Genomic DNA, 10,268 nt, shown 5'->3' with positions numbered 1-10,268 from the left:
AGTGTCATTCACACAAACGCTAAACACTGAAATAATGCAATAAACATTCATTTAACAATATTAGGTGTAACACACAACCCTAATATACAAAACTGATAAGAAAAAAACTAAGAAACATAGTTATTTCAACAAAAAAACATCAAATTTGAAATGTAATGCAGGGAATTCTGGGAATGTCAATTTACGGTTATTCACTGTAAATTATATGGTCTTTTTCACTTCCAAAAACGGTATACTACCGTAAAATTTATGTCCAATATTTCACCGTATATAGTAGGGGAATTTACCGTTAACCATTTAACAGGTTTTTACTGTAGCATTTTACAGTCTTTTACCGTTAAATTCATGGTCATTTTTTACAGTGTGGTCGGTAGCAGTTGGTACTGCTATAGTAATCTGGGTGGTTGCTTGGTGGTTTATTTCTCACAAGAACCCTTCTCCAAGTCGCCATGATATTCTGGTCTATAGATCTCTCTCAAGTCTCTCCTTCAGAGTAAGTCTATGGGATTTGTTCATCTGTTTTATCATCTATTGGTGAAAATCATAAGCCTGAATTCTTAGAAAAGTAATAATAACACACCTCTCCTCAGTATGCTGCACGATTTAAGCCCGCAAACAGCAAGAGCTGAATTACAAGCTAAAGTTGAATACTTGGGCTTAGAGGTTTTGTGAAAATATTGATGCTTGCTGTAGGAAACACTTTTAAATAAAAGGGAATTTGTCACATTGACAAGTAATGTATTGATTAAATTGCACAAAATGACATGATCTGTTACATATAATGAAACTGTGTACTGATGTTGTCAAACTAAGCATTTATGAAATCACCTGATGGCAGAAAGGTACACATTTAATTAATCATACAACGTCACAGCAGACTGTTGTCAACAGATGATACATCATGGAAGGCAGCCATACTCATTGCCGAACAAAATCTCCATGAAAATTAATCACCATTGTGCAACAAAACCACACACTTGTTTAGTCAGAGACCGTTTCTGCCAAATGAATGTGACTCTGCCTGTATGATGTTCAGCGTTCTGCCTGTAGGAGCCAAAACAGATGCTGCCAGACGTGAGGAGAACTTGAGGTTTGGTTAGACCACGTTTTTGAGACCGTTCAATCTTTTATGCATGTTCTGCAGGTAAAGTTGTAGTTGATTTTATACTTTAGAATTTCAATATTTAATTTCTTATTTATATATTTACAAATTTTGTCTTGTTCAAATGTTTACATAGCCTTAGTTAATATTTTTATTTTTATTTTTTAAACGGATCATTCATTCTGCAAGCAGTATGTAAACTTATAAACACTATAGATGGTGTAAATTAATGCATTCATTTGACGGTCAAGCCATGAAAAATCCCTTTCATTATTTCAGTCATTTTAGCCGCTAATTAAATAGTCATTAGGAGTTGCAGCTCATTTATGATTACCCTGAGGAGGAATGACAGAGAGTCTTTGCTGGCTCCAGGCTATATTTAAAGAAAATAGCAATAATTAAGTCAGTTATTTTCTTTTTTCCAGTTTAGTGCACAGTGAAACAAACTACAATATATCAACACGAATATCATCATTGCTTTAGTTCATTTGACGATTTTGATTAGCATTTAATAATGCTGTGACTATAAGAAAACTCTTTGCCAAGCTCTGCGATGCTGTAATTATAACAGTAAACGAGCAATTATATTTTTTTTATGTGTGTTTCCCCATAATCCACTGTGAAAGGATGCGGAAACGCTGGGGTTTGGAACATTTCGAAGATAAGTAGCTTATCTCTCTTTCTGCAGGTGTTTGAGACTGCGATCCAATCAGGGAATTTCAGAAGGAATTCATTGACTCTTGAACTCTTGTAGATGCAGTATGTTTGTGAAAAAAATAAAAATCATTTTATCATTTTGGAAACATCTAATATGGCAAGCTAATGGCAGGTGGCCACTTCAGTGTTGAGTAAAGATGTCTAGCATGAGAATGTAATTTATGTAGTATGAGAATGAGTATGTGTTATGGCTATATTATATTCTGAATGGAATAGTATCTACTTAATGGATACTGTGCAGTTTTGTACTCTGCCTACAATTTTTTTTTACAAATGATTAGATGACCTTATCACATTGCATGTTTTATTCAGCAAGTGTGCTTATCCCAGAAACAGAAATGTTTATTTTGCATTTTAATCCAATTTATGTAAAACTCTTGGCAGTCCAGTGAGGCAGTGAATCAAGAAAATTATCTCATATTCCATTGTGGTGTAGACTATCATGCTCTGCACTTTTTTTTTTTTTTTGGCTGGTTTGGCTGGTTAACATGATCCAGTTAGCCCTAGCTGGTAGATAGTCCACCAACCCACCATTCTATATTATATTTGGATGTATTTTTTCCTAAATATCGCATTTCATCATACTATAGTAGATGTTTTACCAGTGACTGATTATTCATTCATTCGTTCATTCATTCATTCATTCAAAAGCAGGGCTCTTTAAAGCATGAAATGGACTGCTTTTTTCCTGTCTGCTCCACTGATGTTTTTATGGCATGCCAAAATGTTTTCCTGCAGCTCCAGAGTGATTAATCACATGGCTTTTACAGCTCAGTTGATTTGCTTAAAAAAAGTCAATATCAATAAACAAGCACCCATGAACATATATAATATTAATAGCAGAAATTGTAAGAGTAGTGTGCTGTTCAATATGATTTTAAGATTTGCACTTTCATAATGTCCAAATAAAAATATTTAGAAGCAGGGGCGAAATTGGGGGGAATAGATCTGCTATGCTGTTGCTGCTGCAGCAGAGCAAATACAGAGACTTGATAATGCCAGTGCATCCACGACATGCTGCTGTGATCATGTAAGAAATACTTCTGCTGCACATATAACATATATGAAATAACCCCAATAGCATACATGAATCACCCCATAGCAGATCTATACAGGTGGAGCTGGGGAAGGTGGAGGATTTCTGAAGCGTGCTGCAACTGCTACAGCAGGCACTAGCCAAGTATTTGAATGTTGAGCAGCAAGCTCATTGGCTGCTGATGCAAAAAGAACCAATCAGCTGCGTATTGTTGTCAAAAGTACCGGCTTCGGCACCAGTGGGTACTGAAATTTAAAAAATATCCATTTCCCTCTAGCATTAGTGCGCTGTTGAGTGGATTCTTAAACACCGCTGATTGGCCATTGATGTTCACACGCTCAACATATACGTCTGTGATTGGCTACAATGATCATCGCTTCACGCTCTTCACAAAGCACTCACACAGAAGCACACAGGAGCATTTGAAAGCAGGCGTCTGTCAGCAGATCCTCAAATGCTAGCAGGAAATGGACATTTTAAAAATTTCAGTACTGACTGGTACCGAAGTCTGTACTTTTGACAAAACTACAGCTGCGCCATGTGATGACGTCACTATGTCAGATTGAGTTTGACCTATCGGACTGCACCATCTAGAGTTTCATGCCAGAATTTTGGATTACTTTGGTGTTATCATGGAATCCCCTATTTGGAGTTGTTAGCTAAGCCCAGGCCTGGTTCTGTGCAGGTGTGATAGAGGGTGAAAGCAAAGTGAAACGAAAGCAAAAGTACCCACAGTTGAAGGTCTGGCAATCCAGTGTGCATTTGTGTTTGCACTCTAAAAAACGTCAACATTTCTGTTTCAACATATTTTTGCTGCGTTGAGCAATGTAGCCAATCACAGGCATTTCTGTTGATTTCTTGAATGCAACGGCCAATCAGAGGTGTTTACGTTGGTCAGAATTCACTCACTGCTGAAAACACCAGAGTTTTTGTTCAGTGCAGAATATATGTGAAAATAGATGTACATTAAGGCTAGAGCACACTCAGTGATTTAATTCTGGAATGGGGACTGGCCAAACCTCCACAGACAGCATGCGTTCAGAGTGAGATCCAGTTCAAACTTTGAGATTGGGCCATATCAACCAGTAAATTAATTTCCAGTAAAATACGGTAGAAAGCTCAGCCTCTTTAAGTTATTTTTGACTGTGCTGTTACTATTAACTGCTTTGACGCCATGCAGTGAGGTAGGACGTTGTTTTGATACTTATACGTAATAATTTCAAGCAAATTTAAAACATTTTTTGCAAACTTTGCAAACTTGCAAAGTTTTTTTAAACTTTGCCTATGCTCAGAAGCTTTGGTATTTCACAATACCTGTCATTTAAGCCCTAATCATTAAAGAACAAAGGTGCAGGATATAGATAAACTGTGTGTAGTAGTTTTTTTATTATAATAAATCGTAATAAGCATGAAAGGAATGCTTTAAGCATTCTTTTGAGCCACAGAGATTTACAAAGCAATGTGTAATATGAAAATCCCAGAAGAGCTTGTTTTTTTAACTGTGAAGGAAGGACCAGGAGCTGTGTGTGTGGGTGTGTGTGTTTATGCTGGTAGGCCAACTGTGAAATTTTCCCTGTACATTCTTGATAAGTCCACTTTAAGACGCCTGTCTTTCTCATTTAAGGAAATACAAGGAAATCCTCCGCGTTGGATGTGAGGTCCTTGGGTGTTATCTGGCCGGAAAGCTGAGAGCAATTTGGGTGTAATTTCTAAAACCGCAATCTCTGTAAATGCAACGGAGCAAGGAATTATGGAAGCGTGTCTTGCTGTATGCATGGCGCGTGGACATTAAAAATTATTAAATAATTAACTGCTCAGAGAAGACTCTTCAAAAAGAACCAATGAACATTAGAATCCTCAAATGGGACAATGACAACGATAAGAATGTTGGTAATTGCATTTAGAGAACTTTCTATATGAGTCGCGGCTTGTCGTAATGAAATTGCATCATTCGGACGATGCCGCTATTTTAAAAAGTCTTTTTGTGAAACTGAAGCTAACCTTTTGAGCAGGAAGCGTTTTACCACAGATCAGACCCAGCATCGCAGTTCGATAACATAGCTGAAAAGGTACATTGATGCCACATCTGGCGGGGACACGGTGAGGCTTGGAGGTCAACTCTGAGGTGTTCAGAGAAAAGAGGCAGTGTTTCATTTTCAGTTGGACCGTGCTGCAAAGAAAAGGGCAACCCTCTCAGCAGAAACCACACTACAGATGGCATTCATTTAAGAGCTGCTCGAGTGTGTCATCTCATTCCAATAAAAAGCCCAAAGGTTACTGTCCCAGCCCCCTCCTGTCTCTCTAACACCCTCCCCATCTATTTTTTTTCTTTTCACAATCACCCTCTGTCCATTAAGTTAATGGACCCATCGTGATGTAGCACACATTTCCAGTTCTCCAGTGTTGACAGATATTCTGGGTGATGATGGAAGTGTTTGATTGTGCATCTAAAGTGTATAACTCAATACTTTCGCACTTGTAGACCACTTTCAGTGCTCCAATTCTCCTAAAGTAAAGTTCTTAACAAGATAAGCCAGTAAAGAATAATGGAGGAAATCACAGCAGGCTTAGATGGGGATTCCCTCCTTAAAGAGAAAAAAGCCTTTTTTATATATATATATATATATATATATATATACACACATACACATACACATACACACACACAACACTGCAGCATCAGAGACAGAAGAGATCAGTGGTTCTTGTGGGAATGAATTCAGACGAGAGGAAAGCTTCATTAGACTCAGGCATAATTGATAATTACCGTGTATGCGTAAATACATCTTGTGGGCCAGCGTGGCTATAATTTATCTGCCTTCCCATAATGCCTCCCAGAGGAACTATTCCAGAAGAAAGAGTGATTTCAAAGAGATCATGAAACCAAAAATTAACTGTATCTACTTACTTAACCCTAACATGCATATAGGTGGCAAGTTGACCCAGTGTTTTTTTTTTTCAGTAAGATTTTTTCAATTAAATATTTGATATATCACATTCCTCATAAATCTTGTGAACCTCAACAATGTCATTTACATATTTGTTGGTCAAAGGTTTAGAAAAAATATTTTTGTATCACTACCCCAAATCTTTGTACAATATTCTTTCCTATGGAATTATATTATGAAATAATATTATTTAATTGTATAATGTTTTTTCATGTCTTTTGACAGTTCAAATAATTTTTTGTATTTATTTAACAAATGTAGACAATTTCATTTGTAAAAGGGTCAGTATACAGAATTTTGCCCTAAATAGTTTAAAATAATGTTTTTTTAAATAATAATAATATTTTTTCTGTTAATCCCAAAACAAGATATTAGGAAAAACTCAGTCTATTTTAAAGGGTTTTTTAGTAGGGTTCAGTGTTGTTTATACCCCAGTGCTCTTCAAAATATCTTTTTACGTGTTTAGTGGAAAAAAGTCGATCATGCTGTTTTGGAACGACATGAGGTTTTGTAAATGATAATAGAATGTTCATCTTTGGGCGAACTACCCCTTTAAGACATTCCATATTTGAATGGCTCTGAACACATTGGCTTAGATGAATACACATTGATCCTTCATCACCATTATCTTCTCAATGAGTGCTGCAGACATATTGAATAGCTATTGAAGACTATCTTGGTTTTATTGCAAATCATATTTCAGGTGGCTAATCGTTTATGGCTTTTATCTTCAAGAGCTGTACGTCATGTTGTTTGCGACATGTGGTGCCACAAAAGCAGTAATGGAAGCATAATTGGCTATTGAAAACAAAGAAATTATGAGATGAGAAATAACAATGGGAAATGGACCACTGCATGTATCCTGCCTATAAACAGCTTGAGAAAAATAGCCTGACAACTGGATACTGAAAGGTTTTGGGTAGAGGAGCCAAACTTGGTTTGAAATTATTAAATGTTCTAGATTCTAGAAAATATATACAAGTGCTTCTTTGACTTTACAGTTGAAACATCCTATGCGTGTATGTGCAATGCATTGATCAGAGAAGCGTGTGATTTCTGTGTTGTGATGAAATTGAACAAAAAGCTTTGTTTTAACTTGTTCCTCTTGACTGAATCCTCCATTTGAGATGTAGCGTGGGTCTGAGGCAATCATCAGCTTGCTGAACCGAACGGACGCACCAGTTCTCTTTCCGTCCTGGCCGGGAGACACGGACGTCTTCGGATGACAGTGCTCTGTGGACGCTTGTCCTGACCGCTCTGACGTGTTGATAGGCTTTCTAAAGATAGAAAGCACCCCCATGATAAATACTCCCAATCGACTGAACTCCGCAGCTGACGGACCTGAAAGCATTTTTATGCATTTTACTGTTCTATCGCTGCACCGCAGAGGCTAAAAGACGAGGGCTGCGAAGTGAATAAGCCCAACGAGCAAATGAGCACTCTTTGATGCGTGAGGGGAGCAAATGGGTTTCAGATAATCGACATCAGTTTCTGCAAGAAACCAGGAGCTTGACTAAAGGAGTGGTGATCATGACTATTGATTAATTAAACAAAAAGTGCATTAACAAGTGAATTAAACAAGTGCATTAAAGGAATAGTTCACCCACGCATCCAAGATGTAGATAAGTTTCTTCGTTAGAACAGATTTGGAGAAATTTAGCATCACTTGCTCACCAATGGATCCTCTGCAGTGAATGGGTGCCGTCAGAATGAGAGTTCAAACAGCTGATAAAAACATCACAAGTCATCAATATGACTCCAGACCATCAATTAACTTCTTGTGAAGTAAAAAGCTAAATTTTTGTAAGAAAAAAAATCCTTTTAAATAGTTTAAACTGTCGATTCTGACCAAAATATGAGTACATAATAATGCTTCCTTGAGTAAAAAAGTCCATCTCCTGTTGTCCTCTTACATCAAAATCCACAGACATATTTGTTTAGAACAATTTGGAACTGTTTTCGCTTGTAGATGGTGATTGATCTTTGCATATTTCTCTCCTGATTCAGTTATTTCGCTGTAGAAAGCAGCATTATGGATAGAGGACTCCATATTTTAGTTCAAATTTCAAAACTTCTTGATGCATTAGTTTATTACAAACAAGCTACTCTTCACATGTGGATTACTTGTGATGATTTTTTCAGCTGTTTGGACTCTCATTCTGACGGCACCCATTCACTGCAGAGGATCCATTGGTGAGCAAATGATGGCCAAATTTCTCCAAATCTGTTCCGATTAAGAAACTCATCTACATCTTGGATGGCCAGCAGGTGAGTACCATTTTCAGCTAATTTTCATTTTTGGGCGAACTATTCCTTTAATGAACTTTTCTAGATATTCCACATATCAGGAAATATCATTAAAGAAATAGTTCACCCAAAAATGAAATATATTGACTCCTTTCATTCTAAAGTCTATTAATTCTGTAATTTTTTTAAGTAAAACATAAATGCAGAGAAAAAGAAAAGATTTTCAGTACAAGGATGGTTCGTATTGAACAATGCTGTGAAGATCTAAAAGGGATCACATAAAAATAAATAAAAGAACATCAAACAAGTAGTCCTTATGGTAAAAAATTTGTGTAAACTATTTGGAGGAAGCAAAGAGTTATGTTTACATTTATTTCAACTGAGTTTAACAAGTGAATCAGTCATGCATTTGTCTTTCTGCTTCCTAAATGTCTGCGTAAGGAATTCCTCTCAGAAACTTGCAAAAAATGTAATGAGTCTATTCAGATAAAATTCATATGAGTGGCTGACCTGTGATCCGAGAGGCAGTCTATTAACTGGCTTACTAAACACAGTAATGATGGACAGCTGGCGAAGGTCAGGGTGCTGCCTCCAAATTTAGAGAGAGCAAATAGAAAGCAATATAAAAATAACATGCTTATCAGTGTAAAAACAAGTGCAAATGTAGTTACTGCATTTTTAGAATAATTGCACTGATGTCAATCAAAATCAGTGCATGGATTTGCAAATCATGCTAAGCAAACCTAACAGACAAGGGAAAAAGTAGTAGTTTTTTTTTTCTGGTCCTAAAATTGGACAATTAAAAAACATGTATTTTATTGAATATTGATAAAACTAAATTATGTGAATTTATGCAAATATAAGGGCAGCTAAAGGGGCAAAATGCCCCTTGGTGGACCATAGAGATAAGGGGGCAATAATATGGCAAAACACTTGTTATATATATTTAAAAAATATTGCATATTTAAGTCAACATTTTAAAAAATTTATGAAATTGAGGTAATGAAATGATGGTTTGTCATTTCAGGTGAAGACCTCTTTAATCAGGATTGGCTTTGGAGTGCATAGTGTCAAACAGTGTTTAGACGAGTGCTGTGATTGTGTTAATTGCGATTTAGTGTTTTGGAAAAAAAAAAAAAAAAATCAAAAGGGCGTTGAACCTCAGGTTTGGTACTTACTAGGAAGTACGCATTTGATCAAACAGTCAAATTTTCAAAGCTATCTGGATATGCATCGTCAAAGCTTCAGACTTTTTTTGTAAGAGGAGAGTAATATATTTACCTGTTGTTAACCATAGTGACTTCACGGGAGTTGTAAAAGCAAGGACCTGTCTGTGTGTGGTGGAGTAGACTGTCATTGAGGTGCTGGGGAGAGACAGGGGAGCTAATTGGGGTCAAAAACATTTCTGCTGGCGACACAGATGGCAGCCGTCTGGGGCCTGTGAGACTCAAACATCATAGCGATTGTGGCCTTGAATTATACTTCTCTAAAAGCATTCTACCTCAAGGACTAGCAATTTTCTTAAATGTCTTGCTGAATTAAATTTGGTTCATTTTTAAATATTTTATTGAGTAGCTTTCCCTACAAAACACAGAGCGTCCATCAGATTGGTCAAAAGGGGGGCTCAACTGTACAAATGTATGTATTATATTTTATAAGATTTTATTTTCTTTAACCTTGAACCTTGCTTAACTCTCACACAAACTTTTCAGAATTTTTATATGTGACCTTGGAGCACAAAACCAGTCTTAAGTCGCTGGGGTATATTTATAGCAATAGCCAAAAATACATTGTATGGGTCAAAATTATTGATTTTTATTTTATGACAAAAATCATTAGGACATTAAGTAAAGATCATGTTCCATGAAGATATTTTGTAAATTTCCTACTGTAAATATATCAAAACTTAATTTTTGATTAGTAATATGCATTGCTAAGAACTTCATTTGGACAACTTTAAAGGCGATTTTCTCAGTATGCACCCTCAAATTCCAGATTTTCAAATAGTTGTATCTCGGCCAAATATTGTCCAATTCTAACAAACCATATATCAATGGAAAGCTTATTTATTCAGCTTTTATTTATTCAGATGATTATTTCGAAAAATGTATCCTTATGATGGTTTTGTGATCCAGGGTCACATATTTCCATTAAGATATTATTTAGCATGTTTATTAAGCTTTTGTCCTTATGGAGACTGGTTTCCACAATGTAGGTG

Source organism: Sinocyclocheilus rhinocerous, unplaced genomic scaffold (genome assembly GCF_001515625.1).
Source record: "Sinocyclocheilus rhinocerous isolate Xijiao unplaced genomic scaffold, SAMN03320098_v1.1 scaffold1163, whole genome shotgun sequence".
Taxonomy (NCBI): domain Eukaryota; kingdom Metazoa; phylum Chordata; class Actinopteri; order Cypriniformes; family Cyprinidae; genus Sinocyclocheilus; species Sinocyclocheilus rhinocerous.
Note: the sequence above shows the minus strand (reverse complement) of the source record.